The sequence below is a fragment of the Podarcis raffonei genome, chromosome 1, assembly GCF_027172205.1.
Source record: "Podarcis raffonei isolate rPodRaf1 chromosome 1, rPodRaf1.pri, whole genome shotgun sequence".
Classification (NCBI taxonomy): domain Eukaryota; kingdom Metazoa; phylum Chordata; class Lepidosauria; order Squamata; family Lacertidae; genus Podarcis; species Podarcis raffonei.
The window spans coordinates 69,765,489-69,780,766 of NC_070602.1; positions in this window are offsets into that span (position 1 = coordinate 69,765,489).

The following is a 15,278-nucleotide window of genomic DNA, read 5'->3' on the forward strand; positions in this document are numbered from 1 at the left end:
ACTGTTAATTTCCATAGGTCTGCTCTGAGTAAAACTTAGTTGAATACCACCTTTAAAAATTCTGGGTGGGATTCAACTAACCTGTCTTGCCAGCAGGGGCCCTGCTAATGAAATGGGACTTTTCAGCTCTGGAGGGGCCCTGTGGCCAGACATGAAGCCCGTAGTTAAGATTTCAAACCTCTGTTTGTTTGGAAATGCTACTCATTTTGTTTGGAAATGCCTTTCATTTTGAAAACAGGGATTTTCAAACTGAGAGTGAGGTTATAGTTAAGCAAAGCGCCATATTCAAGCACTATGAGCTCGATGGAGATACAGACACACAAATACAATTTTGTCCTTGGCTTCACGAATCTAAACACGTGCAGTTGTATCTTTTATCCAAAGAATATATAATAAGTGGAGTGAAATAATTTATCCCCAAGAAGCCAGAGTGAGGTTTATGATTCATGAAAGCCGTAACAAGTATGCATATGAAGCTCTTAACCTTATGTGTATAGACTGAAGAAAGAGCTCTACTCCTTCTGTTTGAGATAAATTATACATACTTCTCCTGTACTTAAATATAAATTTTCCACATGCTTCATTTTGACAAATATTTCAGTTTGTAATTGAGGCTATGCTACCCAAACAAAGTTAACAGACAGGGAATTGGCATCATATGCAACAGCAAGGTTCACACTGCTTACATGACATTTAAAATGAGAGAGAGAGAGAAAAAATAACCGGGTTTATATCTTATGGGCAGGGGTATCTTTTAATGATAGGGAGAAGAACAGTCCCTTGTTTCAGATCGCATGCAATAATGATTCCTCAAGGAATTCTTAACAAACCCTACTATACGTAATTGACCTTGCCTGTGATGTCTACACAGCTCTTCTTCTTCTTCTTCTTCTTCTTCTTCTTCTTCAATTGCATTGCATTGCAAAATTAGAAGTGCAGATTTTCAAAGGACACCTCTGTTTCCGTTCACATATTGGGTGTAAGGCAGACTCAGGATAGAAGGAAAAGGAAGATTGGTCCTGCTGCTACACAACTCATCTTAAAGTGCACTGGCCATATGGAAGCTTCAAGCCCTACATGAATGTCCCTAACTATAGCGAAGCATGAAGCCTTGCAGAAGGCAATTTCAATGCCAAATGTCCACAGCTTTGCCTGGTTCAACAAAAATAGGGCTGGTATATCAAAGAATTATATATAGCTGTATATATAGCGTCTTCTACTATTTCAACACAGAAATGGGAGTAGTTGTCCCCAATGAAATGCTCTCTTGTATACAGTAATAAACTATACAGAGTAAAATTTCATATTAAATCTGGCAAAACTACTCTGCCTTGTTTTACTTCTGAAATCTGACTGGTTGAGAGCATTATGCACTACACTAGACTGCTTACCACAAGTCCCTTTGACATGAGAATATAGGAAGATTCACACACATACGCACACAGTTTTTGAAGTTTCTAAACTGTGCATACTTATTTAGCCTACTGGAAGTACGGTAACAGAATAAACATACTTTCCATACTGAGAAGTTAATTAAATTATGGCAGTATCCAATCTTGTGTACAACTGTATGGAAGATTTAGGAGAACAATGTAGTTTTTAGTCCAGGACTTGGGGAAAGAAACTTATCCATGTAAATGTATTTCTGTCAGCATTGGGACTGGATGTAGGTGAATGCAGAAATAGCTCATTTGCCATAGAATTCACTGGATAAGACTGGACAAATCATTGTCCCTTAGTTTAATGCCATGCTTCCAACATGGTTGTGATAAGACGAGGCTTGTAAAATACTTGCATACTGTAAAAATGTTATTAAAAAGACTAGAAATGCTACTCATTTAGCCTGGAGAAGAGGAGGTTAAGGGGTGATATGATAGCCATGTTCAAATATATAAAAGGATGTCATATAGAGGAGGGAGAAAGGTTGTTTTCTGCTGCTCCTGAGAAGCGGACACGGAGCAATGGATCCAAACTACAAGAAAGAAGATTCCACCTAAACATTAGGAAGAACCTCCTGACAGTAAGAGCTGTTCGACAGTGGAATTTGCTGCCAAGGAGTGTGGTGGAGTCTCCTTCTTTGGAGGTCTTTAACAGAGGCTTGACAACCATATGTCAGGAGTGCTCTGATGGTGTTTCCTGCTTGGCAGGGGGTTGGACTCGATGGCCCTTGTGGTCTCTTCCAACTCTATGATTCTATGATTCTAGAAATCTCAGAAATTTATAAAATGGTATTGTTTTGAATGCAGCTTCTGTTACAATACCAGGATTAACACATTGCAAATTCAAAGTGTTTTTTAAAACACCAACACCGCCAAACTATTCCCCCTTCCCACCCCAGCCTCTTTCTATGTTTCTTCCCCCCCCCTTTTTTTTGGCTCTGAAGGAAAAATGGTAAACGCTAATGTCCTTATCGTGAGTCACTTGGCCAAGACTTCCCTAATGTGATGCCACCTGCATTACTTAGGATGTAATTACAGTACTTGTCTAGTTATCAACACTTAACTCGCTCTTGGATGAAAGAAGGACCTAGAGAATTGTCCTTCTGTTTTCTTTCTTTACAGAAGTTTCTGTGCCTCCTTAAGCAAACTTAACAGGGACTTACTGAAAGCTTTCTGAAATCATTCTTGAAATATGGTATATAATCTCCTGAGATTAACTCTGTGACAAAATTTAAATGCAAGTTTAATTTGGCACCTTCCACTTAACTGATTCCAAACACATAAAAATGCTTCAGTTAAGTACTTAAGATGACATTTAATTGGTCTCGAATATGATACCACTCTGTATAAAATCTTTGTGCTGCTTAAAAACTTTAATCACTGCTTTTCAAGCAAGGCTAGATTTACCCTCCACTAGCATCTGTGGGCATATAAAAGCTTTAAAGTGGTACCAACCTGAGGGTGGGGGGAAATACATTGCTGCTCTTACAACTTCTCTGTAACTTCTGCTTGGCAGCAGCACTTTCATTTAGAAAGAGTTCTATAAAAAGAACTAGCAAAAAGGGTGTTTTTGTGTGTGTGTAGTGTTATTTCAAATCACATGGGGGAAATGAATAAGCAGCTGGAGAAATGAGGCAATTCTTGCTTTTGATGGGGATGTACAAAATTATATGTGATAGGATACTAGTTTCCTTAGGCCACAATCCAAAACAGGAGCCCTCTTAGGAATAGACCCATTAAATCGATGGATCTAACTTAGTAAATATTGAAACGGCTCTACTCTGAGTATGGCTGAGTATAATCTTAGGTGTGCAGAGATGACGCTTGCCTTTTTTCACCCGCACACAAACCCATTTATATTTATTGTTGATTTATTTTCCATTATTATTTTGTTCCGACTGATTCCTAACCATTTTGGGAGCTATGGCTGAGACACATGAGTGAGTGAATGAATGAATGAATGAATGAGTGGATGAATAAGTCCATTGATTTCAATGAGTTTAAGTGTGCCTCAATCTGGACTGGATTGTGGCCTTAGGATGCATACAAATGTACTGCTGTGAATGGCAGAGGCAGTTTTACTGCTTTGTAAACAGATCACAAGTACCAGTGTTCCAATATGAGCTCTTAAAAAAATCATTCAGGTTTTCAACACGGTAGAGTATGAATGCAGAAGATTCATTACAGAAGGAACTGTTGGGAGGTTCTTTGTAATAGGCCAATTTCCCCAAATTCTGGATTGGTTTGTAGCAACTGCTTTAAAAAACAACAACACCATATCTTGCATTTGTGTGATTTTTTTTAATGAGAGGAAGAAGAATGAAACGCATAATCATGCATAAAGTGCTATACCTTTTTTTTCAGTGTCAGGGAGAGGCAAGACTAGCACCTGAATCAATGTTCAATTCAGTTACGTAAGCCATAGTAATAATAAAAAAATAATTTATTATTTGTACCCCGCCCATCTGGCTGGGTTTCCCCAGCCACTCTGGGCGGCTTCCATAGACACCAAAAATACACTAAAATATCACACATTAAAAACTTCCCTGAACAGGGCTGCCTTAAGATGTCTTCTGAATATCAGGTAGTTGTTTATCGCTTTGACATCTGATGGGAGGGCGTTCCACAGGGCGGGCACCACTACCAAGAAGGCCCTCTGCCTGGTTCCCTGTAGCTTTGCTTCTCGCAGTGAGGGAACCGCCAGAAGGCCCTCAGCACTGGACCTCAGCGTCCGGGCAGAACGATGGGGGTGGAGACACTCCTTCAGGTATACTGGGCCGAGGCCGTTTAGGGCTTTAAAGGTCAACACCAGCACTTTGAATTGTGCTCGGAAACATACTGGGAGCCAATGTAGGTGTTTCAAGACCGGTGCTATGTGGTCTCGACGGCCGGCCCCAGTCACCAGTCTAGCTGCCGCATTCTGGATTAGTTGTAGTTTCCGAGTCACCTTCAAAGGTAGCCCCACGTAGAGCGCATTGCAGTAGTCCAAGCGGGAGATAACTAGAGCATGCACCACTCTGGCGAGAGCAGGTAGGGTCTCAGCCTGCATACCAGGTGGAGTTGGTAGACAGCTGCCCTGGATACAGAATTGACCTGCGCCTCCATGGACAGCTGTGAGTCCAAAATGACTCCCAGGCTGCGCACCTGGTCCTTCAGGGGCACAGTTACCCTATTCAGGACCAGGGAGTCCTCCACACCAGCCCACCCCCTGTCCCCCAAAAAACAGTACTTCTGTCTTGTCAGGATTTAACTTCAATCCATTAGCCGCCATCCATCCTCCAACCGCCTCCAGGCACTCACACAGGACCTTCACCGCCTTCACTGGTTCTGATTTGAAAGAGAGGTAGAGCTGGGTATCATCTGCATATTGATGGACACCCAGTCCAAACCCCCTGATGATCTCTCCCAGCGGCTTCATATAGATGTTAAAAAGCATGGAGGAGAGGACGGAACCCTGAGGCACCCCACAAGTGAGGGCCCAGGGGTCTGAACACTCATCCCCCCCACCACTTTCTGAACATGGCCCAGGAGGAAGGAGCAAAACCACTGTATAACAGTGCCCCCAGCTCCCAGCCCCTCTAGACAGTCCAGAAGGATGTTATGGTCGATTGTATCAAAGGCCGCTGAGAGATCCAGCAGAACTAGGAAACAACTCTCACCTTTGTCCCTAGCTCGCCGGATATCATCAACCAGTGCGACCAAGGCAGTTTCAGTCCCATGATGAGGCCTGAATCCCGATTGGAAGGGATCCAAATGGTCCGCATCCTCCAGGCGTGCCTGGAGTTGTTCAGCTTGGTAAGAAAAAACGATCAACTGTGGTTTGCCAGAGACAAGGATTGTGAGCTGGGTGCATAAGGGAAGGAGTGAGGGGCAGGAGGGAGGCTGTCTGCCCAAGGTTTGTACTGAATTTTTAGTCATCTAAGATTTAGTTGTGCTAACTCAACAGTTGTACAACTTTGGGTTCATCCACACTGTTGCTTGTCCCATGACTAGAAAGCGCAGATCCCAGCAGTCTTGCCTTGGCACCATTGCTTTCACCAGCTTTTTAGTGCTGAATCAGAGCGAACATCAATCTGGAGAAAACCTGATTGAAGTTTGCTCTGTTCAGCAGTCAAAAGTGGGTTTTCCCAGAGGAAAGTGGCAGGGCAACCAGAAGTGTGGATGAGCCCTTTGTCCAGCAATCCAGGACTGAATCCTAAGGACCATGTCCAGCATTCCCATCTCTATCACGCTCACTCAAAAGCTGCTCCTTGGCATCAAGAGACCTTTTGCAAACACAGTCGATTTGATTTGGTTCAAGAGACTATGGTAGCTAGAGAAAACGGGGCAATCACTTCCCTATTTGGTCTGCCAATATCAAATGTTCTTTTTTGATTCAAACAAGGCAAAGAGTGCATAGGATGTGTTGCTTAATAAACAGATTTGAGAGAAGAAAACAAGGAACCAAGAACAATGCAAAAAAGCAGACATCTTGCATCACTTCAGTTGCTGGGAACCCCCTCATGTGATGCGACCAGGGCCAGATTTACAACAAAGCTACTGAAGGTAACAGGGCCCTTTATATGTCCAGCTGTCCTTTGTCAACAACAATTTGTCACTGTTTTTTGTGTTGAATATATGCTATCTGGTAATTTATGGCCCTAATAGGTATCTAAAGCCATTTGCACATAACACAATATGTATTTTATCAAAGTAATTGATAGAGAAATGAGCAAAACAGTGATGTTTTAGGGAGCAGGCTAGCAGGCGGGGCCCATTACTTACATCATAGGAGCCTACACAACACAAAACACTATTGCTGTATGTAGGTTTTATTTGCTTTTTTTCTTATATTTTGGAAATGTACATCCAGTTTTCTTCCCCTTTAATTTTTTTGGGTGCCCCCAAGAGAGTGGGGCCCTAAAGCTATAGCTTATTTAGCTTATACGTAAATCCAGCACTGAATGCGACTCCTGTAATCGTCAGTATGTAGCACCTTCCATGGTCTTGGTCTCTGCTGAGGTTAATGGAGGAGAGTTCCCAAGCCCCTTTTATATCTTACAAACATAAACCTTCTCAGAGACTATGTGACTAGACACCAGCACTCCTTTAACAGGTGGCTGACCTTGAAGCCCTTCCAAGAGCTTCCCATGACAAAGTGATAGATAACGTATTAGCCACTTTATCAGCAGGTGCCTGAACACAAGAAATGTGGCTGGCTAACTGCTGTACAGTGGTGGCTTCTCTCTCACCCAGACCCCCACTCCAAGGAAAGGTGTGGGCGCAAAAGGAGCAGTTGCTGTATAACACTAACTCCTCACAACACAAAGGTCTCCTGCATTCCCATTACACCACGTGCCAGCAGAAACACTTTCCATACTCTTTCACGGTCTCTTTCCATCCCATCCATGGCCTGGTCCTGTTTAAACTGAATCTTGCAGCATTGCCAATATATTTCACATTTTGAAAGCCTTAAAATTCCAGTGTTTGGACAAATTGTGTGGAGTCAAATCTCTAGACCTGCACTACATCTATATGTGGGAAAATATACTGTCACAAAATCTTTGGTGCCACCAAGTACTCCATGGGAGAAGCTGGCTGATTGGGCTTGTCAACTGCACCATCACCCCAGACTTCTTCTGTGCAGAGTATTGTAGCTTTTCAGACGTTGGAAGGCAAGCTGAAATATTTGACAGTGGTAGAAAAAATTGTTTTAAAGTGTCTGTGTCCATAAGATCCACTCTAATATTGGTTGTCCCATGATCTTAAAGCAGCATTTCAACTCCACCCTTGCTATTACCGGCTACTTGGCAGGAGCACTTCTCTCTAAAAGTGTTTTAGTGCTCACAACTGACGGTAAGCCGTATTTTATCTATCTAATGTGTAATTTAATAAGCCAACGTGCAATTATTTGAATTAATTGGAAGATGTGTAAGAGCTTTTTTCTGTTGTAATGCACTTTGGTCGTCATCTTTAAATGCACATTTATATCTAGTGATCTATAAATATTTGAGGTATATTTATGCAAATTGGAGAGACTTCCAAGCCGCTATAGATAGTTTGCAAGGGTGTTTATAGTGCAAATTCACACTGAGTGCATCAAGCAGTGTATGCTAAAAGAGAATTATTAAGGTTTAGATTATTTTTGTGGGTGTTTCGAAATAAGCCCTGTATTTATGTTTGCACTTCTTGTAAATGCAAATTTGATACCAGCCCAACTACGGGCATGCTTGGTTTAAAAGGGATGTTATAGTAGGAAACTGATGGACATGCACTCTGAAACACCTTCTTGCCCCGACTGAGTCTTTCTGGTGAAGCTCCTGGCCATTTTCCTGCCATCCCAACAGATTGAAGCTGAGACCTGTCAGCAGGGTGGATGGGACCAAAGAGGAGAGCATTTCTACCATTTTGTCTGTTTATCGCTTCTTTGGAACCTGAAAAGTAAACACACAGATAAGTGGCATGGAAAATGCCTCACACAGGGCAGATGAGTATTGGCATAATGGTGCCTAAGAAAGCACTTTCTCTCCTACAGACTCATTTGTTCACTGAGAAAAATCAGATCCCTGCCCCAATGGTATTGCAGGGTCCACAGATTTACTTAATTGCTGCTTGAAGTAGAGCTTGTAGCATTATGGCACCTGCTCTGTAGAATGCTCTGCCTCATGAAGTAAGACGGCCATTTTGAGTCTTGATGCCCATTCAAAGCTTTTCTGTTTGCCCAGGCATTTCCAAAATGTTGATATTGTTTACGGTTGTCCACAGATCTTTGTGTGGTCTGCTGGATTGGTTTTTTATTTTATTCACACACACACATTGGACTTCTTTTGGGAGTTTTTTTTCTTAATATGGTTTAGCATAAATATGGTTGAGCAATAAACAGTTCAAAATAAATACATACGGAAAATGTGATGACATACTTTTCCTTCTGAGAAATCTACGCTCTCTTTCATCCCATGGACGCACAAAATTGAAGAGGATGTAATGGTTCCAGAAAAAGCAAATATGGGTGAAGAATTGGAATAGAGGAAGAGCAAGAACTTTTAGAAGGCATCTGAAGGCAGCCCTGTTCAGGGAAGCTTTTAATGTTTAATAGGTTATTGTATTTTAGTGTTTTGTTTTGTTAGAAGCCGCCCAGAGTGGCTGGGGAAGCCCAGCCAGATGGGTGGGGTATTATTAATAATAATAATAATAATAATAATAATAATAATAATAATAATAATAATGAGACGTACATGTGCCTTAAGAGCTTCAGGAGAGGCCCTCTTTGTTGACCCAACTGCAGCTGTGGTACAAGGGATGGATGTAAGGAAGAGAGTCTGCTTGGTGCTGGCCCCTTACCCTTAGAACTATCTACTTCCAGAGGAGCATCTTGCACCATGGTTATGTTTTTCTGGCAGCAGCTGAAGATACACCTTTTTTGCACAGGCCTTTGAAACCACTAGGTTTTGTGTTACTGATTTGCTAATTATATATTGTGTTGAGGCTGCTGATTTATGGTGGGATTTTGTTATCTGACTTCTAATTATCGTGCTGTGTTAATTATTTGTTTTATTTAATGGTTTTCTGGAATGTGTTATGTGATTTCTGTGACCCACCCTGGGACCTTATGGTGAATTAATAGCAAGAAATTGAACCAGTCAAAAAGGAAAAGGGGGGGAAAGGGGGGGACTAGAAAGCTCACGGAGACACAGTTTTGGTAGGGAACAAGGAAGAACTGTCAATTAATGCAACAGTAGAGAGTACAGAGAAGAAGAAAATTAAAGAGGAGTGAGAATATAATTAAGAGGAACCCACAATCTCCTTGGCTGGCTTGCATCACTTTTGTGTTTCTAGAACATTCGCTACTGACATGTAATTTGCTCCAGGGTTAAGCAAAGTCGAGAAATTCTATATTCTTTCATTGGGTCAATAGTTACCGTTCCTTACTCTAACTTCTTAAGTTAACCTCTGTCCTGGCAGAGGCTTTTAATTTTTAAAAATTATGTTTTGTATGACTTTCCTGAAACTGCTTTGAGAGGCACCTTTGAAAGGTATTTGAAAAGTGCTATATAAATGTTTGGAACAGAAGCATGAAGCTGAAGGCCTCTGGCCAATGTGGGAGATTCGTAGATGGAGCATTGCCAACAGACAGCTATCTAGTCTCCGGATGATGACCTCCAATGGAGAGAGAGCTGTTCTCCCACACTGCCAGGTTATTGGTTCCGTTGTCCAACAGCTTTTACTATTAGAAAGTTTGTCTGAATGTTCGACACAGGCTACTATCCTATGACTAAACTCCATTGAAATCAGAGTTGCCCACCAAGGTGACCAAGAGCAAGTCCTTTGTCCTCTTCTATGTGATAGCCCTTTGGATATTTGAAATGAATAAATAATATTGCATTAAGATTATTTTGTGTGTTGTGCACTCATGAGTTCTTGCACCTTAGCAAAAGATCTCACAAAGGCAACTTGGTGCAAGCACACGCGCAGTTGCATTGAGTTTGCTTTTTGCGGTACTTTACCAAAGCATACAAGTGTACAGAATACAAGAAGGTTTTTCTCGTCTATATTAACCCACCATTTTGCAATTAAAAAGCAAAAAACCGTCTTATTTTTCATTACAACAACAGCAGCAGCAACAACAACAACAATTTATTTATACCCCGCCCATTATGTGTACAATTAAGCGAAGTCTCCATTTTTCAGTTGAACACGTGTGTTAAGGAGTGTGGGGAGGAAATACATGAATTAATGGAAGTAACAGAAAGCTGCAGCACAGTGCATGTGCCAAAATAAAAGAGGAACAGTTAGTGAATTCCTTATACATTGGTTCCACTTTGAAACCAGTTCATTCGGAACTCCAAAATTGGGAGAGAATTCAGATGAAGAGAATTTTGGAACCATCCCTAGATTGGACTAGCCTGGGAGACTCTATGTCAGCATTCCAGATGTCAAGCAGGGAGGAATGGAAACCAACAGAAAGGTCTCTCTGAAGCCACAGCCAGATAAGCTTGGGGGAAAGGGGAGGCATTGCTACTGCAGTGATTGGGAGTGATGGCACTAGGGCAAACTTTTAATGAGCCAAGGCCAAACTCTGGTGGCATTTGGGCTTGGCTTGTAGAAAGCTGGGGTGTACACTGCAGTGTGCAAACTCTTTAAGTTCACCCAGCCCTCTTCCAACTTTCACTGTTGCTAGAGAACTTGGTGTAGGATTGGATGAACCAGTTACATCATGCCATGAATCTTCACAACTACCCTACAAAGCACTGATAAATGGTGCCTGCCTTGCCCAAAGCATCAAGCTTCACAGCTGAGTGACAGAACTGCATTGCATTGCAGTCTTCCACCTTCAGCTCTCTTCCTTCTGCACCATTCTGGCCTTCAATCCAACTGCATTGATCTACTCAGATAACCGGTGCCTTTCAAATGCCATCGGATGCATGGCAAGCTTTTCGGTGCAAGCTCCCAATTGAAAAGAGAGGAGAGGAGCACAAGCAGTACTAGCTTTCCAAATAAGACACTAAATTCATGATTTTTTAAAAAAATCCTAAAAGTCTTGCCCCACAGTCTTCAATCAACGTTATCCCCATCTCAGTGCACCTATTGTCTATTATGAATCACTGGCAAGGCACACACCATATAGCTTTCTAAGCCTTCCAGTAGGATGTTGACAAATTGCAGAGCTTCCAGCTGTCCAATGTCAGTGCTCTTTTCTTATTCTACCTTCTGCACTCATTTTCTAAATCCAGATGTGGAAAGAAATCTGATACTTGGGTTGGGGAAAACAGTGATGACTACTTGCAGTCACAAGCGGTGTATTTTTCCTCCCCAACGTAGCTAATGGATCAAGAGGATCCAATGTCTTCAGATTCAAACTAAATTCTGGCAACAGGACCCCAATGTTTAATCCAGCAAAAAGAAACATCAACGGTACTCTGTCCACAGCCAGCATGTGGGTCATGTGTGACTTCCTAACTATCAGGGTAACTACATTATATCTACAGAAATTCAAAAGGTGTACTGCTGAGCCATTGGTATAATATTCTTTATTATAGGCTGATAGCAGAACCTTCTGGTGGAATCTCCCTACTATTGGGCTCCTAAGAAGTCCTGGTCTCCTTGGTATGTGGCTGTACTACTTACAGAATACAAAATACCAACAGGTGGCATTAACCTTTAAAGCCCCAAAGACTTGAGACCTGGGCCGCCTTCTGTAGGTTTTTCCCTGCATGCTCCAGCCATCAGCTGAGGCCCCCTGCTCCAGATTCCTCAACTCTGTGAGGAATGGCTGCAGGTAACCATGGTTTTTTGGTTGGAGCAGCGCCCTGTGGAACTCCTTACCAAGTGAGGGGCACCAGGCCTCTAGGTTGCTAGTTAAAACATGGGGCTTTAAAAAGACATTTGGCTGATTCATTTCTTTTCCTGGTTTATTCTGGTGTGACTGGCTTTACACTCATATTTTGATCTTATGACTTGGGTTGGAATGGGGACTGAGTGCATATTTCAATGCCTCTGTGATGTTTGGTGGTTTGTTAGTCACCTTGACTTTCTTTTAAAAATTTGGTGGGATATGAGGTGTTAAAAAATAAAATTAAAATAGGCAAACAGCCTATTATGTATTGAGTACAGAACATGCCTTATACGGGACATCTATTGATTAGTTGGCCCAGAGTGTGGGGAGACACAGCCTTTTAAGTCTTGGTTAAAAAAAGAAAAACTTTGGTGGAAACAGGAGATAAATCTCAGGGGACTTCACATTATGTATCAAATTGGGTGGGAAAGATTCTCTTTATTCCTTCACCCAACTATGGGATATGTAATCCTATTGAATGCATATTTAAAAGACAATCCAATATGCATGGATTTTTATTTTTTTTTTATTATTATTATTAGGGTACAGTTTTAAGCCACTGAATAAATTAACAGAGCATGTTCTTTGGTGCAGACCCATCAATGTTAATTTTACCATGCCTGTGCATGTGTGAGTATTCTGAGAATATTGCCTACCACAGTTTAAGTTGGTTCCAATATCATAATGCAGATACTCAGGGAGCTGTAGTGAAGCCACATCCTGTACTTTGTTTAATACTTGTGAATTCCCAGAGAAGGTCACCATAGATTGCACAGCTTACGAGCCAATATGCCAGCCTTATGTCATAGAGGGACATGGGTGATGCTGTGGTCTAAACCACTGAGCCTCTTGGGCATGCTGATCAGAAGGTCGGCAGTTCAAATCCCTGCAACGGGGTGAGCTCCCTTTGCTCTGTCCCAGCTTCTGCCAACCTAGCAGTTCAAAAGCAGATCAGTGCAAGTAGATAAATAAGTACCGTTGCAGCAGGAAGGTAAATGGTGTTTCCGTGCGCTCTGGCTTCCATCACGATGTTCTGCTGCTCCAGAAACAGTTTTGTCATGTTGGCAACATGATCCCGAAAGATGTCTATGAACAAATGCAAGCTCCCTCAACCTGAAGTGAGATGAGCACTGCATCCCATAGTCGCCTTTGACTGGACTTAACCGTCCAGGGGTCCTTTACCTTTTCCGATAGAGGCATCACACACACATTCTCTAGAGGGTCTAGTTTTATGAGTTATCCTTCACGTTTTTATTTTTTTGGAGTGTCAGAAATAACACTGTGACACAAGTGATTCAATGAAAATACTCTGTACTTAAAGATTTAAGAATTCTTTCATTTTTAGCTGATCAAGTCCAAATTCCATAATTAAATACAGTAGATTTTGGTGGTAAGCTAAAAAACACAAACCCCAGCTCATACAGGACAGTATTTTAGCACTGCAGAAATCCCACTGAGAAACAGACTTATACATGTCTTAAGTTCTTTCTGAACTGAGACCAGATCTTGTTATGTGTTATAAAGCGTTTTCCTTACACGGTCCCTGAAAAATGCAGCGGTTTGTTCTCATGAGTTGGCAGAGCTACTGAAGATCTGGTGCAGACTAGTAGCTAAGGGACTGAGCTACTAGGATATCCCCACCTTTGCCATGAACTCACTAGGCATCCTTTGGCAAGCCAAACTCTGCCAGCTTGAGTCCCATCACCATTTGCAAGAAAGGGGATAATAAGGAGGAAATCACAGCCCCGAGAAAAGCCTTTTTTTAGGGCAAGATCAGGGCACCCAAAATGACCGCCATACTCTTGTGCAAAAAAAAGGGGGTGTACCGGAACAGTTGAGATGTATGCCAACATCATGTAGACTCCTACTGGAAATCACGAAGAATCACTGTTAGCCAGTATAGATCAGCATTCCCAAACCTAATGCCCTCCAGATGTTTCAGACTACTATTCTCATCTGTCCTGACCATTGGCCTGTCCTGACCTGGGGCTGATGGGAGTTGCAGTTCAAAACATCTGGATGACACCAGCTTGGAGATGGCTGTTGCAGACAGTTCTGAGCTACATGGACCAATGGTTTCATTCAGTCTGAGGCAGCTTTTTGGAAAGGTTGTAGTATATGAAAGTTTTCTCTCTTTCCCAGACAGTTCTCCACCCCACCACCCTACACCCCCACCTGAATCTGCCTTTTTCAGTGAACAGTATAGTAAAGCAAACACTTCAGAAAAAGTTTTCCGACATGAAAACAGCACTAATGTGCTAGCCATAATATGTGTTGCCCGTAAAACACAAATGCAAGATGAAATAATGCATCACTTTTATATAGATTCAGAGTGTTTGAAGTGCTTCACATCCATTACTGCAGTATTCCCTTACAGAAAACCCTGCAAAATAAGTCATCCCCATGCAATGGTGCAAAGATGGGACTGGCAGAACAATCATATAAGTATCTGTTCAGACATAAGCTCATTGAGTTCAATGGAACTTGAGTGAGTGTAGAACTGTATAGCTTTTGGGAACTTGCCTAACATTGTGACCTGCCTAAGATCCCTCCAGTCTGAGGTGAGATAGCATGTGATTTTGGAAATTTAGAGCACCTGAAAGAGCCACATTTTGTATACAAAATTTCTCTGAATTTAGCAGGACTACTTTAAATCAGGGATTTGATAGAATCATTTGTAGCCCAAGCAATAACTCTGAAGCTGAGCTCAGAATTCATCCAAGTTCTCAGAAAGGTTGGAGGTTGTGGGACCCACCAGAAGGCAGTGGGAGGTGTGATATATTTGAAGCTACAATTGATAAAGTCAGGAGAACATTATGAGGCTGGATTCATGTGAATATTACTCCAAAGGAAAGGGATATTTGAACTGAGTTAACTTCATCCAGTCAGTGAAGGCTGGATGTGTATTTATATCTTATCAGGAAAACTCTTCAACGTATATCTAGATCACAGGCCCAACTAGATTTGGAAACCTCAAAAGCAAAGGCTTCAGAATTCAGCTCAAGGACAGGGGAAGATGCTCGGAAAGATGTAAGTTTTTGAGAGCCCTGAACAGCAACGTCAGATTCCTCTTCTAGCCTGCCGGGAGCCCTGCAACATTTTGCTGTGAATAATTTGCGTCTTCTTATACTGCAGGGGAGGGAGGGTACCTGTGGCCCTCCAGATATTGTGAACTTCAACTTCCATCAGCTCCAGCCAGCATGGCCAGATGTCAGAATATAAGAGATAAAGTCCAACCGCATCTGAAAAGTTTGATTATAGTAGACACAATATTGTGATAATCTATTGTCATTTCCTTTATTTGTTATTATTATGGGGTTTGTTTACATTTCTTGTTTCTCTGTACACAGGATACAGAAATATTTTAAAAAATCAATAAAGCTGTTACCAAACAATAACAGTATCTAGCAAGTCACGTGTTTCCCTTCCTTTTAATACTGAATAAGGCATGGTTTCTGATCATGCCTCTAAGCTGGGCAGCAAAGCTGGAATGCCCAAAAGCCCGGCAGTGGTTTCTGAATACTTGA